Source organism: Oncorhynchus mykiss, chromosome 3, assembly GCF_013265735.2.
Source record: "Oncorhynchus mykiss isolate Arlee chromosome 3, USDA_OmykA_1.1, whole genome shotgun sequence".
Taxonomy (NCBI): domain Eukaryota; kingdom Metazoa; phylum Chordata; class Actinopteri; order Salmoniformes; family Salmonidae; genus Oncorhynchus; species Oncorhynchus mykiss.
Window position 1 is genome coordinate 75,553,589 of NC_048567.1, and position 25,590 is coordinate 75,579,178.

General features: G+C 42.8%; 1 protein-coding gene across 3 annotated transcripts in view; it reads right to left on the reverse strand.

Moving 5' to 3' along the window:
* LOC110520594 (calcitonin gene-related peptide type 1 receptor) overlaps positions 1-25,590 on the reverse strand; it is a 44,512-nt gene that overhangs the window by 18,575 nt on the left and 347 nt on the right. Inside the window, exons 2-3 of one of the 3 annotated variants that reach the window (XM_036975220.1) lie at positions 8,948-9,039; positions 8,461-8,564 (exon numbers count right to left, since the gene is read on the reverse strand). The exons of 1 other annotated variant lie outside the window; for it this stretch is intronic. The gene's annotated coding sequence lies outside the window, so the exon portion shown is untranslated. The remainder of the gene's footprint in view (positions 1-8,460; positions 8,565-8,947; positions 9,040-25,590) is intronic. One more of the 3 variants, XM_036975221.1, reaches the window with a different exon arrangement.

A 25,590-nucleotide genomic window follows, 5' to 3' on the forward strand; every position in this document is an offset into this window, starting at 1 on the left:
CTCCCACCCTCAGCCCATATCTCTATCCTGTTTCTCAATCTGGTTCTCTCTCCCTCAGCCCATAACTCTATCCTGGTTCTCTCTCCCTCAGCCCATAACTCTATCCTGTTTCTCAATCTGGTTCTCCCACCCTCAGCCCATAACTCTATCCTGTTTCTCAATCTGGTTCTCTCTCCCTCAGCCCATAACTCTATCCTGTTTCTCAATCTGGTTCTCTCTCCCTCAGCCCATAACTCTATCCTGTTTCTCAATCTGGTTCTCCCACCCTCAGCCCATAACTCTATCCTGTTTCTCAATATGGTTCTCTCTCCCTCAGCCCACAACTCTATCCTGGTTCTCTCTCCCTCAGCCCATAACTCTATCCTGTTTCTCAATCTGGTTCTCCCTCCCTCAGCCCATAACTCTATCTGGTTCTCCCTCCCTCAGCCCATAACTCTATCTGGTTCTCCCTCCCTCAGCCCATAACTCTATCTGGTTCTCCCTCCCTCAGCCCATAACTCTTGTGTGCTCTTAAAAGGGCATCCATTTAACATGAACATCACAGCAATCAACACCATTACATTTCCATTCCTCCTTCACCGCCACTTGTGCTCTCGCCTCTCACCTCTTCCCTTTGCTTGTGAACTTCAATGCACATCAGCTGTATGTGACCAGGCGAAAAAAACTTGCCCAGCCAAACAGCTACACAGTTACATAGTTGTCAACATTATTAGCTAAAGTAACGTCATAGTCAGCAAAGCTAATAGAACTAAGACGTTAGTAAACCCGCTACAATCATGCAGTAACGTTACAATATACAGTCAGTAAGCAGTTACACCGGCAGGCCCCAGGGGCAAAAAAATAGTTAAACCAAAAAGCTTGACTTGGAAGAGTTCCAGTGTTGTGTTGGATAGTCATAGCCAGCTAGCTAACATAGCATCCCTCTGTCATAGCCAGCTAGCTAACATAGCATCCCTCTGTCATAGCCAGCTAGCTAACATAGCATCCCTCTGTCATGGCCAGCTAGCTAACATAGCATCCCTCTGTTATAGCCAGCTAGCTAACATAGCATCCCTCTGTTATAGCCAGCTAGCTAACATAGCATCCCTCTGTCATAGCCAGCTAGCTAACATAGCATCCCTCTGTCATAGCCAGCTAGCTAACATAGCATCCCTCTGTTATAGCCAGCTAGCTAACATAGCATCCCTCTGTTATAGCCAGCTAGCTAACATAGCATCCCTCTGTCATAGCCAGCTAGTTAACATAGCTTCACTCTGTTTGAGCAGGGTGTGTCAGTAGGCTAAACTAGCTGGCTACATTTGCTAGCTAAGTAAGTGGAAAAAATATACACACTCTCTCTTTCTTTCTCTATTTCTCTCTTGCTTCTCCTTCATTTTAGAAGAAATGCATTTGTAAGTTTACGGAAGGGGGTGAGAACCATGAGCCTCCCAGGTATTGTATTGAAGTCAGTGTACCAAGAGGAAAACGAAAGCTAGCTGTCCTCCGGCTACACCATGGGGCTACCCTACAGAGTGCTGTTGAGGCTACTGTAGATCATTTTTGCAGATAGTGTGTTTTAATCAATTGTTTGGTGACATATGATTATATTTCGTATGGTTTTAACTAAAAATGATAACTTTTTAAATGCTTTACAATAAAAAAATATATAAAATTCACCGCGGAGGATGGTCCTCCTCTGAGGAGCCTCCACTGATATACACCCATTTGCTCTCTACCTAAATCAAATGAACTCTCAAAGGAAGTGAGCGCTCTTGTCCACCCTCCTCAGATTATTCCCAACAACGGACATCACATGGGCTCCGTAGTGCAGCTGTGGGCTGTGCTGTGCCATCACCATTACTTAAGGCAACAGAGATATGTAATCCAGTTCAGTTCTTATTGGACAGTTCTTATTGGCCTAGAGGATGTGCAGAGGGCAATGGGGACAGTGAAGAAACACCTGATGTCTAATATGTTCAAACTTGATTGACTTGGAGGCATTTTTCTTGTACATTTTCTCATCTTGGTGTAGTTCTAATGTATTTGTATATAGATCAACACTGTGGCTGAAGACATATACAGTAAAAAGCATTTGCTAGTCCACACAATCTTTGAGAAAAGTCTTTATATTGCTCTCTTTGTATTTTGAAATTCACATAGAGTATTTGCATTAACATTACATTTTGAAATTCCCAATGCATACAGTTGACACAAGTCTTTGTCAGGTGCATCCGAACACCAGTCTCTTGGACGTTATTGTATATGAATCACGATTTAGAAGCGTGGGCCCTGACACTTTGGACAGAAAAGCTTACAGATTGTCCCTTTAATATGAGTATTGTGGAATTTGTCTGGAAAGAGCCACTGAAGACTACGCATTTAAAGCAGCATGGTAACGGTTTGAGGCTGCAGCATGGCTGGTGCATAGTTCAGAAGACACAATTCAAATGTGCACATGCCCCTCAGGTTGAACAAGTTTGCTTTTCAAAATCAAGGGAAGATGAGGGAATTTCCTTGTTAGCCAAATGTGGTCTAGCACTTAAGCAATAATCCAGCTGATTACCAAGACATGCAGACATGTTTGAAGAGTCAGAGTTCCGTATGATGCATCGGCTGAACATTGACATCATTGCAGTAATGTTGCTATTTGGACGTGACTATTGCGAAAGCAGTGAAGAGCATTCCCTGACACGTAAGCCTCCATTGTGTATACAACAGTTATAACAGAATATGTTAGCTAAATATGTATGTTTATGGAACGGGAGCTGTGCTACTTGAGTGGACGGGTTAAGCGAACTGAAATACACTTAATGGCCTAAAGGAGTAGGACATTTTTATTCTTCAAGTTGCATGGCTAATTCAATTAAACTGGAAGGCAATTGAGCCAGGAGAATAGGAAATACAGCTGAGAGAAAAACATTACTGTTTGTATTCAAGAACATCCAGCCAGGGGGGCCTCCTGAGTAGAGCAGCGTTCTGAGGCAGTGCTGAGGCGCCACTCCTGCCTGGGGTTCGATCACAGCCGGTCGTGACCGGGAGCCCCATAGGGAGGCCCCCTGGCTGGAAGTTCTTGAACACAAACAGCAGTGTTTTTCTCTCAGTTGTTCATACTGGTCTAGCCAGGGGCTTTCTAGGGGCTTTCCTTGGCTCATCGCGGTCTAGCAACTCCTTGTGGATGGCTGGGCACCTGCAGGCTGACTCAGGTTGTCAGTCCAACAGTGTGTCCTCTGACATATTGATACAGCCTACTTCCGAGATAGGCCAGCTGCAAAGTCAAAATTGGCCACAGGGCCAATTGTAAAAATGTATGAAAACAAAAATGAGATTTTTGGTCTCAATTTAACATTAGGCTTAGGAATTAGTTTTGCAGTCGGGTTAAGGTTAGGGTTTAGCATTGTGTAACATCAGGTTTTATGACTTTGTGGCTGTGCTAGATAGTGACCACCCTGCAGCGCTGCCTCCAGAACAACATTCATGACGGAAAACACTAACCTGCAGAACATTCCTGCAATCTAGGAAATGTAAAACTTATAGTGTATTTGAGGTTTAAAAAGGATTCTGAAGTTTCTCATTTCCACTTTGAAATGTCAGACTTGATTTTCCCTTACGAAAAATGTATCAACTCCCACAAAAATGTCCCCACATTAATTACAATCCACCTAATTATTCAGATTTCCAGTTGCTGCAGTTCTCTTTTCCTGCTGTAGCAAACTGGCTCAAATTATACCTCTGCCTCAGAGCCCAACAATCATGAACATGGGTAACTTCACTTCATCCTGCGCTATGCTATCTAGATCCAAGCCAGGGGAATGAATGCCAGCCTCCCAAGTGTGCTTTGAGTTAAAACCCCATTACACCGGGGGAACGCTGGAACTGGATTTGTAAAACATTATGGCAACGTGCAAATTGGAAACAGACCGGAAACTATCAGCTGTACTGTCACAAGCTAATGGTCCTCGCTGCCAAATCCCCCAGCTGTATTGGAGGGGCTGACTCCAGCCTTTTACAAACTGAGATTACAACCAAGAATGGATCTGTCCAATGACAACATAGGCTTAAAACTTATTACAGAATTCATACATGGTTTATCTGGATAGGATTAGATATGCAGTGCTACTTCATGATACACATCCCAGTGGGTAAAACTTGGCAAAACTGATTAAAATGAAGTCAACCAGTTTTGCCTGCTGGGGTATCGACTGAGAGGTTTGTAGAAATGTGTTATCTAATCAGCAAACCATCTTAAGATACCAATAGAGAAATACTTAGCTCTATGTGAAAAGTGGCTGGGAAACTTTTTACTGTGAAAGACAATATCTGCAAAAGCCATTCCCATTTCATTGTTTTTGTAATCTGGACATTCACAAAATATCTTCAATTGTTGCATATTTTCAAGACGAATAACCATGATTTTAACAATCCTAACGATATATCACATTGTAAGACATTAAAGGAATATATTTTCAGAATGATTTAATGTTTATAGTACATCTAAAAGTACAAGTACAACCCACAGGAATAAGTAGTTGTTAAAGTGCTTTAGGAAGACCACCCAACCCTTCCCATGAATCATGTTGCCATGGACTACAGCTATTATTTGCTATTGAAATAGCCACAATACCCTATGTCTGGCGCTGCACACTATAAGACAAATGGAGGAATACAAAGATTATGTATATACTGACAAGATACATGTCTCTCCGCCCTAACAATTGGCTGTCTAGCTCCCGCCTATCCTTTCTTTGGATTGGTGGATACATCTCATTATTGTAATCCTTTTTTAGAATGTTTGATGAGTGTTGTTGATGTCAACCGCCTGTATTCAAAATAGAGAGATGCTATGCTACTAGCCTCATGCCATAAATATGCATAGCCATCTTGAGACAACTCCGATATGAAGTTTTTTTTCTCAAAGTTGCCGGGATGTATTAAATAGGGTGAAATGTTCATTGCAGAATCAATTCTATTGTAATAAAATGAAACAGTAAAGATGATTTAATCGCGTGGAGTATCCAATCGTGTCCTTTCAATCCACTACATCTTTAGCTACAACAGGATGTATTTTCTGTCTGAAACGCGGCCCACAGGGAAGGGCCTCAGCAGGTATCGGGTTGGTTATTTATCTACTTATTTATGTTTGTCTTGTACAGTACGTACGTCAGAGTAGTAGGCCAGGAAAGAGGTTAGTCACGGGGACTTTGTCATGAAACAACCTCACTTCTTCTACATCTAAAATCCCAGTGAGTTCCCTGAGAAATATTCAGAAAAGCTGTGAGTTCTTGCCTGAGGCCAGAAGCAAAGGAAAGATCCAGCGAGCGAGTAGCCTTTGCTTATCAACTCCATTGTCCGTCAATACGGTTGTGTGTTGTAAACATCCTACTGCCCTCACAGGATGTTTACGCCCCATCCTTTCCAAGTTCCTCTGAATGGCTTTTAGAAAAGCCATTTATTTGACAATTTAGAAAACTCTCAAACATTGCGCTCTTTTTCTCACAATATGAGCCGCTGCGATTACATTTATTGGTCAATAGCACACAAAACATAGACCAATCGCAAGGACACAAACATATACATTGGCCAGATCGAATGCTTACATAATTCCCAATACTGTTTAAGAAATTCAAATAGTAAAATGGCAACTGGAGCACCTAGATAAGAGCTGTGTGTGTACATATGAACAAAAACACTCTGCTGGCAAAATATCGTTAGTTGTTTATCTTTCTTTGTGAAATCGTGCAGAATTCACTACAGGTGGGTGTATTTTATGCTTCACATATTTCAAATGACTTTACGATTCACAAGTTTTAACATTGAGTTCAACAACTGTGTAGGAAGGATCGTTGGGGAGAGAGGGAGGAGGTTGTCTCATTGGTCAGTGCTGCAGTCAACATGCAGCTTTTAAACATTAAACTAGTGGCAGATGTCACATGGGAACTAGGGGAGGACTGACGGGCTTCTGGTTGCATTTAGGTCTGAAATAACCCAGAGTAGCCCAGAGAAAACCTACTCCTGGGCCTGTATTCATAAAGAGCCTCAGAGACGGAGTGCAGATTTAGGATCAGGACACCACAGTTAATTTATTATCATCTAAAAGGCAAAACTTAACCGAGATCGGCACTCCTACTCTGAGAAATTTTATGAATACAGGGCCAGGACAAAAAAAAGATACTCATTGGAGAAGCTTAGTAGAGTTTTTTATCAGGTTTTCCTTCACTGCAGTACCAAGAGAAGTGCCACTTTATCTTTGACACAAGCATGGACTTTGATGAAAAGGTTTTTTCATTTTCTCCTGATAGTGTGCAGGTGAATGACGTACGGCACTCTTTCATACACGAGATACCGTAATTCAAGGCAACAGGTGGTTGAGTGCACAGGCATTACCAGCTGCGACCATGAAACACTTTTCTGGGGACCCGACATAAGGATTGCAGGTGGTAGATGATGTGTTTGAATGAATTTGAATCCAACTTTATGGAGAGCAGTTCATATTATCCAGCTGGGCTGTTTATTGTGTTTACTGCTTTTAAGACCTGCTAAGAAGCACTATGTTAATGTCAAGGGAATGCATTCGGCGAAACACCATTCAAAGACAATTTTTTGTTAGACCCATCTGTATGTCATTATTAAATATATTGAACTCTGTCTAGCAGCTATGGGGAACTTGGGTTGAAAAGGGATAGCAAATTAGCAATCATTGGTTTCTAGAATGTCTCTTGATGGGTAACGACCTTTGGTTCCTAGAATGTCTCTGGTCGGAACCAAAGATCACCCCTGCCTTGTCACAACACAACGGATTGTCTCAAATGCATTAAGAAGGAAAGAAATGCCACAAATGAACTTACAACAAGGCACACCTGTTAATTGAAATGCATTCTAGGTGACTACCTCGTGAAGCTGGTTGAGAGAATGCCAAGAAGAGCGTGCAAAGCTGTGAGGACAAGGCTCCTTTGAAGAACACTTTTTTGGTTACCATATTGGTAACCATATTGGTTACCATTTTGATGTCTTCAATATTATTCTACAATGTAGAAAATAGCACAAATTAAGAAAAACCCTTGAATGAGTAGGTGTGTTGGGGTCACTTAGAAATGTCCATGTTTTTGATAGAAAAGTACATTTTTCATCCATTAAAATAACATCAAATTGATCAGAAATACAGTGTAGACATTGTTAAACACCAGTCTCAACGTCAACACTGAAGAGGTGACTATGGGATGCTGGCCTTCTAGGCAGAGTTCCTCTGTCCAGTGTCTGTGTTCCTTTGCCCATCTTAATATTTTATTTTTATTGTCCAGTCCATGGCTTTTTCTTTGCATCTCTGACTAGAAGGCCAACATCCCGGAGTTGCCTCTTCACTGTTGACATTGAGACTGCTGTTTTTTACGGGTACTATTTAATGAAGCTGACAGTTGAGGATTTGGTGAGGTGTCTGTTTCTCAAACTAGACATTCTAATGTACTTGTCCTCTTGCTCAGTTGTGCACCGGGGCCTCCCACTCCTCTTTCTATTCTGGTTAGAGCCAGTGTGTGCTGTTCTGTGAAGGGAGTAGAACACAGCGTTGTACGAGATCTTCAGTTTCTTGGCATTTTCTCTCATGGAATAGCCTACATTTCTCAGAACAAGAATAGACTGATGAGTTTCAGAAAAAAAGTTATTTGTTTCTAGCCATTTTAAGCCTGTAATCAAACCTACAAATGCTGATGCTCCAGATACTCAACTAGTGTAAAGAAGGCCAGTGTTATTGCTTCTTTAATCAGGACAACAGTTTTCAGCTGTGCTAACATAATTGCTCAAATGTTTTCTAATGATCCTCTAACGAGCCTTTTAAAATGATAAACTTGGATTAGCTAACACAACATGCCATTGGAACACAGGAGTGATGGTTGCTGATAACGGGCATCTGTACGCCAATGTAGATATTCCATAAACATCAGCTGTTTCCAGCTACAATAGTCATTTACAACATTAACAATGTCTACACTGTATTTCTGATCAATTTAATGTTATTTTAATGGACAATATATATGCCCTAGGGTGGCAGGGAAGCCTAGTGGTTAGAGTGGTGGACTAGCAACCAGAAGGTTGCAAGTTCAAATCTCTGAGCTGACAAGGTACAAAACTGTCGTTCAGCCCCTGAACAGGCAGTTAACCCACTGTTCCTAGGCCGTCATTGAAAATAAGAATTTGTTCTTAACTGACTAGCCTACTTAAATAAAGGTTAACAAAAATATATACAGTATAAGTATCTGCATGTCCATCCAATAATATATGGTGAGCTTATTATCTTAATTTCTTCAAGAAACCTGACTACATTTAGGGAACATTGTCTCAGAACATTATTTAACAACCAACTCAGAAGCAGAGGGCCAAACAAGAAAATGTTCAGCCATGTTCTCAGAACCTTCTAGGTACATTATTGACATGTCTTCTGGGCTGTGCACTAATAACTCTGTGGCATCAGACCCTCTGGGCAATCCTTACCATATGATCATGGACGTTCCTGGCCTCACATCTCAGGCGGCATCCATTTTAGCAGGACAGAACGGACGGGCCTCATCATGCTGGATCATTGTTTGCCTTGGGCACTACCAGATGTCAGGGAAAACAATAAAAAACCCACACAGACTCTAGGAAGGAGACGTTTTACAAGTGGACACGCAAGTAACCAAACGTGTTAGGCATGAATGTTATGATTAAACATCTATCATATAGAAAGAAAATCTGACCCAGTTGAGGAAAACAGCAGATAAAAACAGAGGCATGCAGTATAAAGCAAACACTTATGCTGGGGCAAGAGAAGAGGCTTCATATTGGCACTGTAAGCGGGAGTGAAGGAGCTTATACCCACTTTCCTCCTCACCCAGATGCCAAGCCTCTGTCTCTTCCCACAGCGCCTGTAGATGGTTTGCCAACCCTCCCAAAGCTTGGCATGCACACTCAAGAATCTATCCACCATTGTGTTACTCACTAGAAGGCTAACTAAGACAAGGCCAGTGAAGGCATTCCGGACATTCGTTGAGAAGGAGGACGTCTCAAGGAGGTATCCCTGGTGCTAAATGACTATTGGACACACAATGGTAGAGCATGCTGTTATTACAAAAACATGGTATTAATGGACTTGACAAAAATGCTAATTCTGTTTCTGTAAGAAAATGCAAGGGTAAAGAGAAAACAAGTTTATTCGTTTTTTTCCCTTCATGAAATAGTCTTGCCAAATCACAAGTGAAGGTTAAAACTAGAGAGTTTATGAAATGTTGATGAGATTGAAGTGCAAACGTATCAAGTGCCATGTAATGTACCTTGCTGAAGTATCAGGACTGTGCCCAGAGCAAAATGAGGCGCAGAACAGTCAGGACATTCACGAGAGTAAGGACAGTCAGGACAGTCAGGAAAATAAGGACAGTCATGACGATCAGGACAGTCAGGAGACAGCCCTGGACAGTCAGAACAGCCAGGACGGTCAGGACAATCAGGATGGTCAGGACAGTCAAGACAGTCAGGACGGTCATGGCAGCCAGGACGGTAAAGACATTCAGGATAGTCATGACAGTCAGGATGGTCAGGACAGTCAGGACAGTCAGGACGGTCAGGAGAGTCAGGACAGTAAGAACAGTCAGGACGGTCAGGACAGCCAGGACGGTAAAGACAGTCAGGACAGTCATGACAGCCAGGACGGTAAAGACAGTCAACACAGTCATGACAGTCAGGACGGTCAGGATGGTTAGGATGGTCAGGACAGTCAGGACAGTCAGGACGGTCAGTAGAGTCAGGACAGTAAGAACAGACAGGACGGTCAGGACAGCCAGGACGGTAAAGACAGTCAGGACAGTTATGACAGCCAGGACGGTAAAGACAGTCAGGACAGTCATGACAGTCAGGATGGTTAGGATGGTCAGGACAGTCAGGACGGTCAGGAGAGTCAGGACAGTAAGAACAGACAGGACGGTCAGGACAGCCAGGACGGTAAAGACAGTCAGGACAGTCATGACAGCCAGGACGGTAAAGACAGTCAGGACAGTCATGACAGTCAGGATGGTTAGGATGGTCAGGACAGTCATGACAGTCAGGACGGTCAGGAGAGTCAGGACAGTAAGAACAGACAGGACGGTCAGGACAGTAAGAACAGACAGGACGGTCAGGACAGTAAGAACAGACAGGACGGTCAGGATGGTTAGGATGGTCAGGACAGTAAGGACGGTCAGGACAGTAAGGACGGACAGGACGGTCAGGACAGTAAGAACAGACAGGACGGTCAGGACAGTAAGAACAGACAGGACGGTCAGGATGGTTAGGATGGTCAGGACAGTAAGGACGGACAGGACAGTCAGGACAGTAAGAACAGACAGGACGGTCAGGACAGTAAGAACAGACAGGATGGCCAGGACAGTAAGAACAGACAGGACGGTCAGGACAGTAAGAACAGACAGGACGGTCAGGACAGTAAGAACAGACAGGACGGTCAGGACAGTAAGGAATGGAAATGCCAGAAATACGGGTCAGCATCTACTTGTAATCATACTTCAACATCCAGGTATACAGCAACAATATTATGAGATTTAAAGTAATGTAATTTGACAGAGCCTGACATCTTGTATCTTGTAGCCTGACATCTGACAACCATACAGACAAAGTTGACATGTCGCCCTTGTGTCATGGTAGACTAAATTAAGTTTAATTTTCTATGACATGTACATGTAATGCCTTGGAGAAGACAATCTTAAATTACTCAAGCGACAACATGAACTATCTTTCTTAATTATTATTATTATTTTATTTTTTTAAACTGAAATGTTTTCCTGAAAACAAAGTACAACACTTATTCCCACCACTTTGGTTTTCTGCCTTCAATGTCATGTCATCCTTGAACAAAGCAATGGGTAATTATATAATTTGTTTACCAGGCGAATAGGAAAAACAAGGGGAAACTCCGAAACAAAGGGAAAAACCAAAACAAGGGGAAAAACCAAAGAAAAGAAAACATACACACACACACACACACACACACACACACACACACACACACACACACACACACACACACACAAAGAGAGGACACTCATGGGAAATAATCTGGTTTCAAAGGTTTGCTATGTTCCACAGAGGAGAAAAAACATCTGTAAAATACAGGGGTATCAATACAGGGGTATACAGTGCATTCGGAAAGTATTCAGACCCTTTTACCCTTTTTCTACATTTTGTTAAATGACAGTCTTATTCTAAAATGGATTTAATACATCAATCTACACACAATACCCCATACCGACAAAGCAAAAACAGGTTTTTAGAAATGTTTGCCAATATATTACACATAAAAACAGAAATAACTTATTTACATAAGTATTCATAACCTTTGCTATGAGACTAGAAATTGAGCTCAGGTACATCCTGTTTCCATTGATCATCCTTGAGATGTTTCTACAACTTGATTGAAGTCCACCTGTGGTAAATTCAATTGACTGGACATGATCTGGAAAGACACACCTGTCTATTTAAGGTCCCACAGTTGACAGTGCATATCAGAGCAAAAACCAAGCCAATGAGGTCGAAAAAATTGTCCATGGAGCTCCGAGACAGGATTGTGTCGAGGCACAGATCTGGGGAAGGGTACCAAAACATTTCTGCAGTATTGAAGGTCCACAAGAACACAGTGGCTTCCATCATTCTTAAAAGAAAGAAGTTTGGAACCACCAAGACTCTTCCTAGAGCTGGCCGCCTGGCCAAACTGAGCAATCGGGGAGAAGGGCCTTGGTCAGGGAGGTGAACTAGAAGCTGATGGTCACTCTGACAGAGCTATAGAGTTCCTCTGTGGAGCTAGGAGAACCTTCCAAAAGGACAACCATCTCTGCAGCACTCCACCAATCAGGCCTTTATGGTAGAGTGGTGAGACAGAAGCCACTCCTCAGTAAAGGGCACATGAAAGCCCGCTTGGAGTGTATCAAAAGGCACCTAAAGGACTCTCAGACCATGACAAACAATATTCTCTGGTCTGATGAAACCAAGATTGAACTCTTTGGCCTGAATGCCAACTGTCACGTCTGGAGGAAACATGGCACCATCCCTATAGTGAAGCATGGTGGTGGCGCCATAATGCCGTGGGGATGTTTTTCAGCAGCAGGAACTGGGAGACTAGTCAGGATCAAGGGAAAGATGAACGGAGCAAAGTACACGCTCCAGAGCCATCAGGACCTCAGACTGGGGCAAAGGTTTACCTTCCAACAAGACAACGACCCTTAGCACAAAGCCAAGACAACGCAGGAGTGGCTTCGGGACAAGTCTCTGAATGTCCTTGAGTGGCCCAGCCAGAGCCCATACTTGAACCTGGAGAGACCTGCTCCCATTGAACCTGACAGAGCTTGAGAGGATCTGCAGAGAAGAATGGGAGAAACTTCCCAAATACAGGTGTGCCAAGCTTGTGGCGACATATCCAAGAAGACTAATCGCTGCCAAATGTGCTTCAACAAATTACTGAGTAAAGGGTCTGAATAGTTATGTAATTGTGATATTTAAAAAAAAAAAAAACATATATAGACATTTGCACACATTTAAAAAATCCTGTTTTTGCTTTGTCATTATGGGGTATTGTGTGTAGATTGATGAGGGGGGGGGGGGGGGGGGGGGGGATTATTTCATCAATGTTAGAATAAGGCTGTAACATAACAAAATGTGGAAAAATAATTTCCAAATGCACTGTAAATACATGGGTATAAATACAAGGGTATACAGTGCCTTGCGAAAGTATTCGGCCCCCTTGAACTTTGCGTCCTTTTGCCACATTTCAGGCTTCAAACATAAAGATATAAAACTGTATTTTTTGTGAAGAATCAACAACAAGTGGGACACAATCATGAAGTGGATCGACATTTATTGGATATTTCAAACTTTTTTAACAAATCAAAAACTGAAAAATTGGGCGTGCAAAATTATTCAGCCCCTTTACTTTCAGTGCAGCAAACTCTCTCCAGAAGTTCAGTGAGGATCTCTGAATGATCCAATGTTGACCTAAATGACTAATGATGATAAATACAATCCACCTGTGTGTAATCAAGTCTCCGTATAAATGCACCTGCACTGTGATAGTCTCAGAGGTCCGTTAAAAGCGCAGAGAGCATCATGAAGAACAAGAAACACACCAGGCAGGTCCGAGATACTGTCGTGAAGAAGTTTAAAGCCGGATTTGGATACAAAAAGATTTCCCAAGCTTTAAACATCCCAAGGAGCACTGTGCAAGCGATAATATTGAAATGGAAGGAGTATCAGACCACTGCAAATCTACCAAGACCTGGCCATCCCTCTAAACTTTCAGCTCATACAAGGAGAAGACTGATCAGAGATGCAGCCAAGAGGCCCATGATCACTCTGGATGAACTGCAGAGATCTACAGCTGAGGTGGGAGACTCTGTCCATAGGACAACAATCAGTCATATATTGCACAAATCTGGCCTTTATGGAAGAGTGGCAAGAAGACAGCCATTTCTTAAAGATATCCATAAAAAGTGTTGTTTAAAGTTTGCCACAAGCCACCTGGGAGACACACCAAACATGTGGAAGAAGGTGCTCTGGTCAGGTGAAACCAAAATCTAACTTTTTGGCAACAATGCAAAACGTTATGTTTGGCGTAAAAGCAACACAGCTCATCACCCTGAACACACCATCCCCACTGTCAAAATGGTGGTGGCAGCATCATGGTTTGGGCCTGCTTTTCTTCAGCAGGGACAGGGAAGATGGTTAAAATTGATGGGATGATGGATGGAGCCAAATACAGGACCATTCTGGAAGAAAACCTGATGGAGTCTGCAAAAGACCTGAGACTGGGACGGAGATTTGTCTTCCAACAAGACAATGATCCAAAACATAAAGCAAAATCTACAATGGAATGGTTCAAAAATAAACATATCCAGGTGTTAGAATGGTCGAGTCAACGTCCAGACCTGAATCCAATCGAGAATCTGTGGAAAGAACTGAAAACTGCTGTTCACAAATGCTCTCCATCCAACCACACTGAGCTCGAGCTGTTTTGCAAGGAGGAATGGGAAAAAATGTCAGTCTCTCGATGTGCAAAACTGATAGAGACATACCCCAAGCGACTTACAGCTGTAATCGCAGCAAAAGGTGGCGCTACAAAGTATTAACTTAAGGGGGCTGAATAATTTTGCACGCCCAATTATTCAGTTTTTGATTTGTTAAAAAAGTTTGAAATATCCAATAAATGTCGTTCCACTTCATGATTGTGTCCCACTTGTTGTTGATTCTTCACCAAAAAATACAGTTTTATATCTTTATGTTTGAAGCCTGAAATGTGGCAAAAGTTTGCAAAGTTCAAGGGGGCCGAATACTTTCGCAAGGCACTGTAAATACAAGGATGAGCACCACCATACACAGAAAGTGTAGAGTTGATAACAGGGGTATGATTGAGTTACGGTATAGACTAGTTCAAATAGCCTAACCTGCATAGCATTAGTCTAATTATTAAGTTAAAGAAACCTGAAGCCGTAGCCTGTAGAAAACTATAGCTTCTACTTGGAGCACATTTGAATGATTCATTTGATGCTCAGATGTAGTCATATGCAGTGGGTAAGTACGCCGTGCAGTGCTTGTCTAGTGATTACACTGACATGCTTCACTTAGGATGTTTCTGGATATATATGCCACTGTTGTTTGTTTACCTTTATGATCTGATATCTATCTTCTTATCTGTGGTTTGTTTACTTCCACGAGACATCAATTACACAGTGGGCCTTTAGCCCTTTATCATAGCTTCTAATGGGATACCATTACACAGTGGGCCTTTAGCCCTTTATCATAGCTTCTAATGGGATACCATTACATAGTGGGCCTTTAGCCCTTTATCATAGCTTCTAATGGGATACCATTACATAGTGGGCCTTTAGCCCTTTATCATAGATTCTAATGGGATACCATTACATAGTGGGCCTTCAGCCCTTTATCATAGATTCTAATGGGGTACCATTACATAGTGGGCCTTTGGCCCTTTATCATAGATTCTAATGGGATACCATTACATAGTGGGCCTTTAGCCCTTTATCATAGATTCTAATGGGGTACCATTCCCCAAAGTGGGTATCCCTCAGGGAAATGTAAAGTTATTCTATAATTCTATTATAAACAATCAAATAAAAGGTTAGTGGGGAGTGGACCTCTCAACCCACTGGAAGAGGACCGGTCCCTCCGTAGTCTCTGAAGTTTAGCATGTCAATCTAAATTTAACCATGTCACTCCATAAATCCATCCCACTGCCTGAGACAAGTACACAAACAACCTGTGGCTTACAGGTTCACATCTCCATTCTACGCTAAGAAAAAGGGATTTCAACACTCCCAAAGAAACACAGAAGGGTATGAGGGCTCAGAGTAGAAGTTGGCCTTGTTGAGGACCTACCGATCAACCATCAGGTTAAAGTTCCCAAATCTTCCCATAATCATTATAGGTGCTGAGAGTAAAACTGATTAAGTGCAACTAAAACGGATCAAATGAAACTGGTGGAGGCTTTTATGTAGCCCATCTATTGCCTTATTAACACTATAGGGCAGGCCAGCACCCGAAGCCTACAGTTCAGCCCAGTATCTCCACTTCCAGTCCAGTCCAGACTCACATTAAGCATCTCCAATCCAAAATTAAACTATTTCGCAACAAAGCCTCCTTTACTCATGCCGCCAACATACCCTCGTAAAACTGACTATCCTTGACTTCTGCGATGTAATTTACAAAATAGCCTCCAACACCCTACTCATCAAATTGGATGTAGTCTATCACAGTACAAGTTTGTCACCAAAGCCACATATATTACCCACCACTGCATCCTGTATGCTCTCGTTGGCTGGCCCTCGATTCATATTCGTCGCCAAACCCACTGGCTCCAGGACATCTATAAGTCTTTGCTAGGTAAAGCCCCGCCTTATCTCAGTTCACTGGTCACCATAGCACCACCCATTTTTTTATTGTGTTATTGACTGTACGTTTGTTTATGCAATGTGTAACTCTCTGTTGTTGTTTGTGTCGCACTGCTTTGCTTTATCTTGGCCAGGTCGCAATTGTAAATGAGAACTTGTTCTCAACTAGCCTACCTGGTTAAATAAAGGTGAAATAAAAAAAAATAAAAAAAACCTCTACCAACTGTCCAGACCAGTACCTCTACCAACTGTCCAGACCAGTACCTCTACCAACTGTCCAGACAGGTACCTCTACCACCTGTCCAGACCAGAACCTCTACCTACTGCCCAGACCAGAACCTCTACCAACTGTCCAGACCAGTACCTCTACCAACTGTCCAGACCAGTACCTCTACAACCTGTCCAGACCAGAACCTCTACCAACTGTCCAGACCAGAACCTCTACTTACTGCCCAGACCAGAACCTCTACCAACTGTCCAGACCAGAACCTCTACCAACTGTCCAGACCAGAACCTCTACCAACTGTCCAGACCAGAACCTCTACCTACTGCCCAGACCAGAACCTCTACCAACTGTCCAGACCAGTCCTCTACCTAATGTCCAGCCAGGTACAGCTCCTACTGTCCAAACCAGTGCCTCAACCTACTGTCCAGCCCAGTACATATACCAAATGTCCAGCCCAGTACCTCTACCTAATGTTCAGCCCAGTACCTTTACCAAATGTCCAGGCCAGTATGTATCCTACTGTCTAGCCCAGTACATCTACCTACAGTCCAGCCCAGTATGGCTTCTACTGTCTAGCCCAGTACCTCTACCTACAGTCCAGCCCAGTATGTATCCTACTGTCTAGCCCAGTACATCTACCTACAGTCCAGCCCAGTATGTATCCTACTGTCTAGCCCAGTACCTCTACCTACAGTCCAGCCCAGTATGTATCCTACTGTCTAGCCCAGTACCTCTACCTACAGTCCAGCCCAGTATGTATCCTACTGTCTAGCCCAGTACCTCTACCTACAGTCCAGCCCAGTATGTATCCTACTGTCTAGCCCAGTACATCTACCTACTGTCCAGCCCAGTAGCTCTACCACCTGTCCAGCCCAGAGTCTCTACCTACTGTCCAGCCCAGTAGCTCTACCACCTGTCCAGCCCAGAGACTCTACCTACTGTCCAGCCCAGTATGTATCCTACTGTCTAGCCCAGTACATCTACCTACAGTCCAGCCCAGTATGGCTCCTACTGTCCAGCCCAGTATGGCTTCTAAGGTCCAGCCCAGTTTGGCTCCTACTGTCCAGCCCAGTATGGCTTCTACTGTGCAGCCCAGTATGGCTTCTAAGGTCCAGCCCAGTTTGGCTCCTACTGTCTAGCCCAGTACATCTACCTACAGTCCAGCCCAGTATGGCTTCTACTGTCCAGCCCAGTATGGCTTCTACTGTCCAGCCCAGTATGGCTTCTAAGGTCCAGCCAAGTTTGGCTACTACTGTCCAGCCCAGTATGGCTTCTACTGTCCAGCCCAGCATTGCTTCTACTGTCCAGCCCAGAATGGCTCATACTGTCCAGCCCAGTATGGCTTCTACTGTCCAGCCCAGTTTGGATCCTACTGTCCAGCCCAGAATGGCTCCTACTGTCCAGCCCAGCATTGATTCTACTGTCCAGCCCAGAATGGCTCATACTGTCCAGCCCAGTATGGCTTCTACTGTCCAGCCCAGTTTGGATCCTACTGTCCAGCCCAGTATGGCTCCTACTGTCCAGCCCAGTATGACTCCTACTGTCCAGCCCAGTTTTGCTCCTACTGTCCAGCCCAGTTTTGCTCCTACTGTCCAGCCCAGTTTTGCTCCTACTGTCCAGCCAGTACCTCTACCGACTGTCCAGCCCAGTACTTCTACCTACTGTCCATGCCAGTATCTCTACCGACTGTCCATACCAGTATGGCTCCTACTGTCCAGCCCTGTACCTCTCCTACTGTCCAGCCCAGTACCTCTCCTACTGTCCAGCCCAGTGTGGATTTTACTGTCCAGTCCAGTGTGGCTTTTACTGTCCAGCCCAGTTTGGCTCCTACTGTCCAGCCCAGTTTGGCTCCTACTGTCCAGTCCAGTTTGGCTCCTACTGTCCAACCCAGTACCTCTCCGACTGTCTAGCCCAGTTTGGCTCCTACTGTCCAGCCCAGTACTTCTCCTACTGTCCAGCCCAGTATGGCCCCTACTGTCCAGCCCAGTATTGTGAAAGTGGTAGTCTTTCTGACAGATCCAGCCCTGATCTCAATGGAGGATAGTTTCCAGTGAACTCGGCCTGGATCTGAAAGATTGCTAGCAGGCCTGACATCTACCAAAATAACCCTGGGAGCTGGATCAAGTTCAACTCTGTTTTAAGATGACCCAGAGGCCAAAGGATCTGCCCCCATGCGCACGCCACAGGCCCGTCACAAGTGCGCACACAACTACTCCCGTAACAAGTGATAGACCCATGTAGGCTACTGTTACTGTACCATCAGTATGTTTACACGTCAACTTGTAAAGAACAACCCATGGAAAGTATGTAAATACATACATGGAAACATGATGTATATAAGTGGAGGCTAGGGGTTAAGAGTGTTGGGCCAGTAACCTACAGGTTTCTGGTGTGAATCCTCGGGCCGACTAGGTGAATCATCTGTTGATGTGCCCTTGAGCAAGGCACTTAATCCTAATTGCTCCTGTAAGTCGCTCTGGATAAGTGTCTGCTAAATTACTTTAAATTTCAATTTACAAGGGATAATAGAGTACAGTGCACTGCAAACTCAAGGATGTAATCAACTTGTTGTGATGCACAAATAATAAAAGCACAGTATTGACATATGAGTGGGAGGAGAACTATAGGAGATCATAAAAATAAAATGTTATTTTAAATACAGTATGTACTATGCAGACACAATCAACCTCTCTTAACAGGTTTAAATTGATATTATAGGGCTGAACTGTTCTGCCCACCGTGGGGAAGACATGCATACTAATTAAACTGGTTGGGGGAGATACATACTAACTCCACTGGATGGAGAAGATAAATACTAACTCCTCTGGAGGGAGAAGATACATACTAACTCCTCTGGAGGGAGAAGATCCATACTAACTCCACTGGATGGAGAAGATACATACTAACTCCTCTGGAGGGAGAAGATACATACTAACTCCACTGGAGGGAGAAGATAAATACTAACTCCTCTGGAGGGAGAAGATACATACTAACTCCTCTGGAGGGAGAAGATACATACTAACTCCACTGGATGGAGAAGATAAATACTAACTCCTCTGGAGGGAGAAGATACATACTAACTCCTCTGGAGGGAGAAGATACATACTAACTCCACTGGATGGAGAAGATAAATACTAACTCCTCCGGAGGGAGAAGATACATACTAACTCCTCTGGAGGGAGAAGATCCATACTAACTCCACTGGATGGAGAAGATACATACTAACTCCTCTGGAGGGAGAAGATACATACTAACTCCACTGGAGGGAGAAGATACATACTAACTCCTCTGGATGGAGAAGATACATACTGACTCCACTGGATGGAGAAGATACATACTGACTCCACTGGATGGAGAAGATCCACATAATAACACCACTGGATGGAGAAGATACATACTAACACCAATGGATGGAGAAGATACACATACTAACTCCACTGGATGGAGAAAATATATACAAACTCCACTGGATGGAGAAGATACATACTGACTCCACTGGATGGAGAAGATCCACATAATAACACCACTGGATGGAGAAGATACATACTAACTCCACTGGATGGAGAAGATACACATACTAACTCCACTGGATGGAGAAAATATATACAAACTCCACTGGATGGAGAAGTATGGCCCTCAAACCATCAAGGTCAACGACGAATCCCCAATTTACAATTGGCTCATTTATCCCCCTCCTTTCCCTGTAACTATTCCCCAGGTCTTTGCTTTAAATGAGAATGTGTTCTCAGTCAACTTACCAGGTAAAATAATGGTAAAATAAAAATAAATAAATAAAAATACATAATAACTCAGCTGGATGGAGAAGATTCACACTAACTCCACTGGATGGAGAAGATACACACTAACTCCACTGGATGGAGAAGATACATACTAACTCCACTGGATGGAGAAGATACACACTAACTCCACTGGATGGAGAAGATACATAATAACTCCACTGGATGGAGAAGATACATAATAACTACACTGGATGGAGAAGATACACACTAACTCCACTGGATGGAGAAGATACACACCAACTCCACTGGATGGAGAAGATACATAATAACTCCACTGGATGGAGAAGATACATACTAACTCCACTGGATGGAGAAGATAAACACTAACTCCACTGGATGGGGAAGATACATAATAACTCAGCTGGATGGAGAATATTCATACTAACTACACTGGATGGAGAAGATACACACTAACTCCACTGGATGGAGAAGATACATAATAACTCCACTGGATGGAGAAGATACATACTAACTCCACTGGATGGAGAAGATACACACTAACTCCACTGGATGGAGAAGATACATACTAACTCCACTGGATGGGGAAGATACAAACTAACTCCACTGGATGGAGAAGATACATACTAACTACACTGGATGGAGAAGATAGAAAATAACTCCACTGGATGGAGAAGATACATAATAACTCCACTGGATGGAGAAGATACATACTAACTCCACCGGATGGGGAAGATACAAACTAACTCCACTGGATGGAGAAGATACATACTAACTACACTGGATGGAGAAGATACACACTAACTCCACTGGATGGAGAAGATACACACTAACTCCACTGGATGGAGAAGATACATACTAACTACACTGGATGGAGAAGATACACACTAACTCCACTGGATGGAGAAGATAAATACTACCTCCACTGGATGGAGAAGATACACACTAACTCCACTGGATGGAGAAGATAAATACTACCTCCACTGGATGGAGAAGATAAATACTACCTCCACTGGATGGAGAAGATACATACTAACTCCACTGGATGGAGAAGATACACACTAACACCACTGGATGGAGAAGATAAATACTACCTCCACTGGATGGAGAAGATAAATACTACCTCCACTGGATGGAGAAGATAAATACTAACTCCACTGGATGGAGAAGATACATACTACCTCCACTGGATGGAGAAGATTCACACTAACTCCACTGGATGGAGAAGATAAATACTACCTCCACTGGATGGAGAAGATTCACACTAACTCCACTGGATGGAGAAGATACACACTAACTCCACTGGATGGAGAAGATATACACTAACTCCACTGGATGGAGAAGATACACACTAACACCACTGGATGGAGAAGATAAATACTACATCCACTGGATGGAGAAGATATACACTAACTCCACTGGATGGAGAAGATACACACTAACTCCACTGGATGGAGAAGATATACACTAACTCCACTGGATGGAGAAGATACATACTAACTCCACTGGATGGAGAAGATACATAATAACTACACTGGATGGAGAAGATACACACTAACTCCACTGGATGGAGAAGATAAATACTACATCCACTGGATGGAGAAGATATACACTAACTCCACTGGATGGAGAAGATACACACTAACTCCACTGGATGGAGAAGATATACACTAACTCCACTGGATGGAGAAGATACACATACTACCTCCACTGGATGGAGAAGATAAATACTAACTCCACTGGATGGGGAAGATCCATACTAATACCACTGGATGGGGAATATACACATACTAACTCCCACGGTTCCTTTCTCGCTCTCTGTGCCCTATCAGAAGCCACCTCCTCTATATTCATGGGGCATTAGCCCCAGCCTGTAAATCAGGAGGGTCGTGTCAGCCAACGGCAGTTTGTTTCGCACGCATCAACACGGAACACGCCTGGAAACGGCCACTGTCCTCATCCTTCAAAAAGCACGTCATCTCAGATCGACTTTAGCCTAGGACTCACACACAAGCATAGAACATGTTGTCCACAGGCCTGACTGCTGCAATAAAACATGCCAAGTCCAGTCAACATGACATGGCCGTCAGTGAAACATACATAGTTATAATCAACGACATATTGCTAAGAATTTTGGTGTGTGCTTATATTTATTTGCCTTATTCCACACATGTACACGTGTGTATTAAAATACACGTGTGAATTGGAAATGTGTTGTTTTTTTTGCATTCCCCAACTCCCCCTGAGACACCCTCGGAGAGTCACGGCAAGGGGTCCGCCATTATCAACAGCGACCCTGGAGCAATTAGGGTTAATTAAGTGCCTTGCTCAAGTCATTAACTGAAAGAATCTTCTGTAATACATGCGGGGGTATGTGGGGCGGCGGATCTTTTTAACATCATTGAGATTTGACTCTGAATTAAATGCAGGAACTCGAGGGAGGTTTGAGTAGAGTGACGCATATCAGCAATCAATGCATTTGAGTGTAATGTGGTAGCCGAGGCCCAGGGAGAGAGGTAAAGATATGATGTGTGTCGAGGTTGTGTTTAGACAGGGGAATTCAATAATGGCCCTGATGCACTTGAATGAGACAGGATATGAGATGGTGGTGCTATTAGCCAGCTCTCAGATTAATGACTAAACCAAGGTCTGGTGAGAGAGAGAGAGAGAGAGAGAGAGAGAGAGAGAGAGAGAGAGAGACCAACAAGAGGGGAGAGAGAAACAGACAAAGAGGGAGAGAGATAGAGAGAGAGGGGGAGAGAGAAAGAGAGAGAGAGAGAGGGAGAGAGAGATGGAGAGAGAGGGGGGGGGGGGGGGAGACAAGCAGGGGCCTCCAGCATGATAAAAGCATCACAATACATTTGTGTTTGTGCGCCCCGACTTCAAAACAGGAGAGATGGCTGAGCAGCATACCCTCCTCCCCCTTGTAACTATTCCCCAGGTTGTTGCTGTAAATGAGAATGTGTTCTCAGTCAACTTACCTGGTAAAATAAGTGTTAAATCAAATAAAAAGGCATAACCTATCTGCTCCCTGGGGAGAGGGAGATAACCTGGATACACCTTCTGGGTGAGAGCAGGCTGTCTTAGACTGTGTGGCAGCTGTCGGCTAAGATAATGTTCAGATATCGGAAAAGTAAGGGGAGAGTCGTGTTGAGAATTCGCTCTCAATTCGTTGAGAGATCCACTTTGCAGACCAAACTTTGAACAATAACAGATTTGAAGGTAGCTCTTGGTATAATCCATCATATTTGTCTTGGAAGAAGGGTATCTTGTTTTGTTTATTCCCCTCATGTTATGGATGCTTTCCACACTTTTTCATAATGGTGTGAGCAGTGCGTTCATATTCACATGTATGGTATTAGGTATTTTATTAGGACCTCCATTAGCTGTTGCGAAAGCAGCAGCAAAACATGAAACATTACATAATACAGAACATTAATAGACAAGAACGACTATCAACATGTAATGTGAATCTCTGGGTAAGACGATAAAGACTGAGTTTTACTGATCAAAAACGCTGTCCATTCTGTAGATAGACCAGAGTGAGAAACAGACACATTTTCCATCGTCAACAGTTCTCCTTGTTGACTCTTCTGGACGCCTCAGCCTAGGCATACTCTGTGCCGTGTAGATGACTGAGCTTCTCGAGGCAATATCACCAAGTCACGGAGGTACCTTTAACATTTAATATCCCATTTGGAGTCAGCCTTCAATACCCACTCCACAGGACTGCTCGGGGGAGGAATCCAAATCCAATGTTTTACAGTTCAACACAAAGACTCCCCACACAAAAATGTACTTGGGTTCCTTTCACTATATGAGCTAATATATTTACTGTGAACACTTGGCCATTGAGCATTTTGAGTGAAAATCCTTGTAGACTTATCAGACACGCCTGCTTCTCATGGGGTATTCAGTCAGTCCGGAAAACACTCTCTGGCTGTCTTATATCTCCAGGCCACACAGTGAAGCGGCATCTTTTCCTCAGCTTTCAAATGGAACACATACAAATCATAAAAGATTTCATAAATGTTGAGCGAAGCAATAATATTTTTGTTTCATGTCATATTTTTTTTCATGGCGGTGGGTTATTGTGGATGTTTAATAAGTAATTGTACTTGAGAATGTGAGATAAAAGGGTGCAATCTATGGATGGGTTAAAGAGGCAGAGGACAAATATGGTGTCAGCCAAATGCATCTGGAAAGGTATTAAAAAGTCTCAACGGTCCTGATGAACTTGAACTCGTTCATGTGTACTCTATCCTCTCCTTGATGGAGAAATATCTCTGCCTTCCTCATCGTATCATAAGCGAGATCTGCCAAATGTGAGCATCCTCATCATATTCATCACGTTCTTCCCTCTAGCTGCCCCAAAAACATTTCATCATGTCCAATCTGTTGCTTACATAACCATGCAGATGATTCAACAACAACTTGAGATTGCACTGGTGCCAAACACCAGTGTTGGGGTATACCACATGACTGAGGAGAGCGGGCACATTTACACTACAATGCTGTCAGTAGCAATCAGGTCATCTGGATGTGCCGCGCAATGTAAAAAGGCACAGTGCTTATTCTTTCACGTTTTTTTTTATCAATGTTTTTATTGATATAGTTACGCTTTCAAACGTATCTGAAGACAGTTCATGATATTACAAGATACAATAATTATCATTCTCTAGACTCTCCAGTCAACTCATTATCAAACAGCAATATGACATATAAACTTGTAGAATGCCCAGGAAATCCTTTTCGTTTTGCATTAACATGGTCATCATGCTAATTTATGATTTATAGGTTACCTACCCACCACATTTTACCCTAAAAATGTAAATGTGGGTATCCTAACACTTAGGTTCCACTGTAGCCTAAAGTTTGGAAAGGGTATAATAAGGTTGTAAAAACGCATCTTGAATGGGGTCTGAGAGTTAATACTAATGTATTATTGCAGGTGTTGTCTTCCCTATAAACATGTTATGTAGCATGTTGGAGGGCAAACGTACTTATAGGCTACCTTGCAATTGTTTAATATTCCAATCATTTGAAACCCTTTCAAATGAAAACCCTTGTCATAGATCAAACAAATCTGTCAAAAAACGAACCTAAATTAAGGATGAAGTATTAATTGGCTATGATCAATGATTGTATGATGATGACGGGAGTCATCATACACTATTTGTACACATGTACAAACCATGTACTATATATATATATATATATATATATACATGGTTAAATAGTACATTGTTTGTACATGTGTACAAATAGTGTATGATGTGTTAATAACGAGGCTATATATATATATATATATATAGCTGTCCTATATATATATATATATATATATATATATATATATATATATATATATATATATATAATTTCCCTATGGAATTATGCAAAATAGTGCAAATGACTAACCTATCTGCGGTGCGCAATTGTTTTTGGAAGACTACAAGAAATAGGCTATTGTTATCCCTGTCGACAGTAGACTGAAATCTATCCAGGTAGCTTAAAAAGCACGTTTTAGGTCTAAATTTACCAGACAGAAATGCAGCAGACTCTTTCAGATTTTCATGGGCTTGAATTGGATATGTATAGGCTATTGATTTTAGAAAAGGAAAAGCAAATTACTTATCCATCGATACTGGAATCGATGCATAAGTGGACAAATAAAATAGTAATCCTAAACCAGATATGTAAATATTCCCATTATTAATAC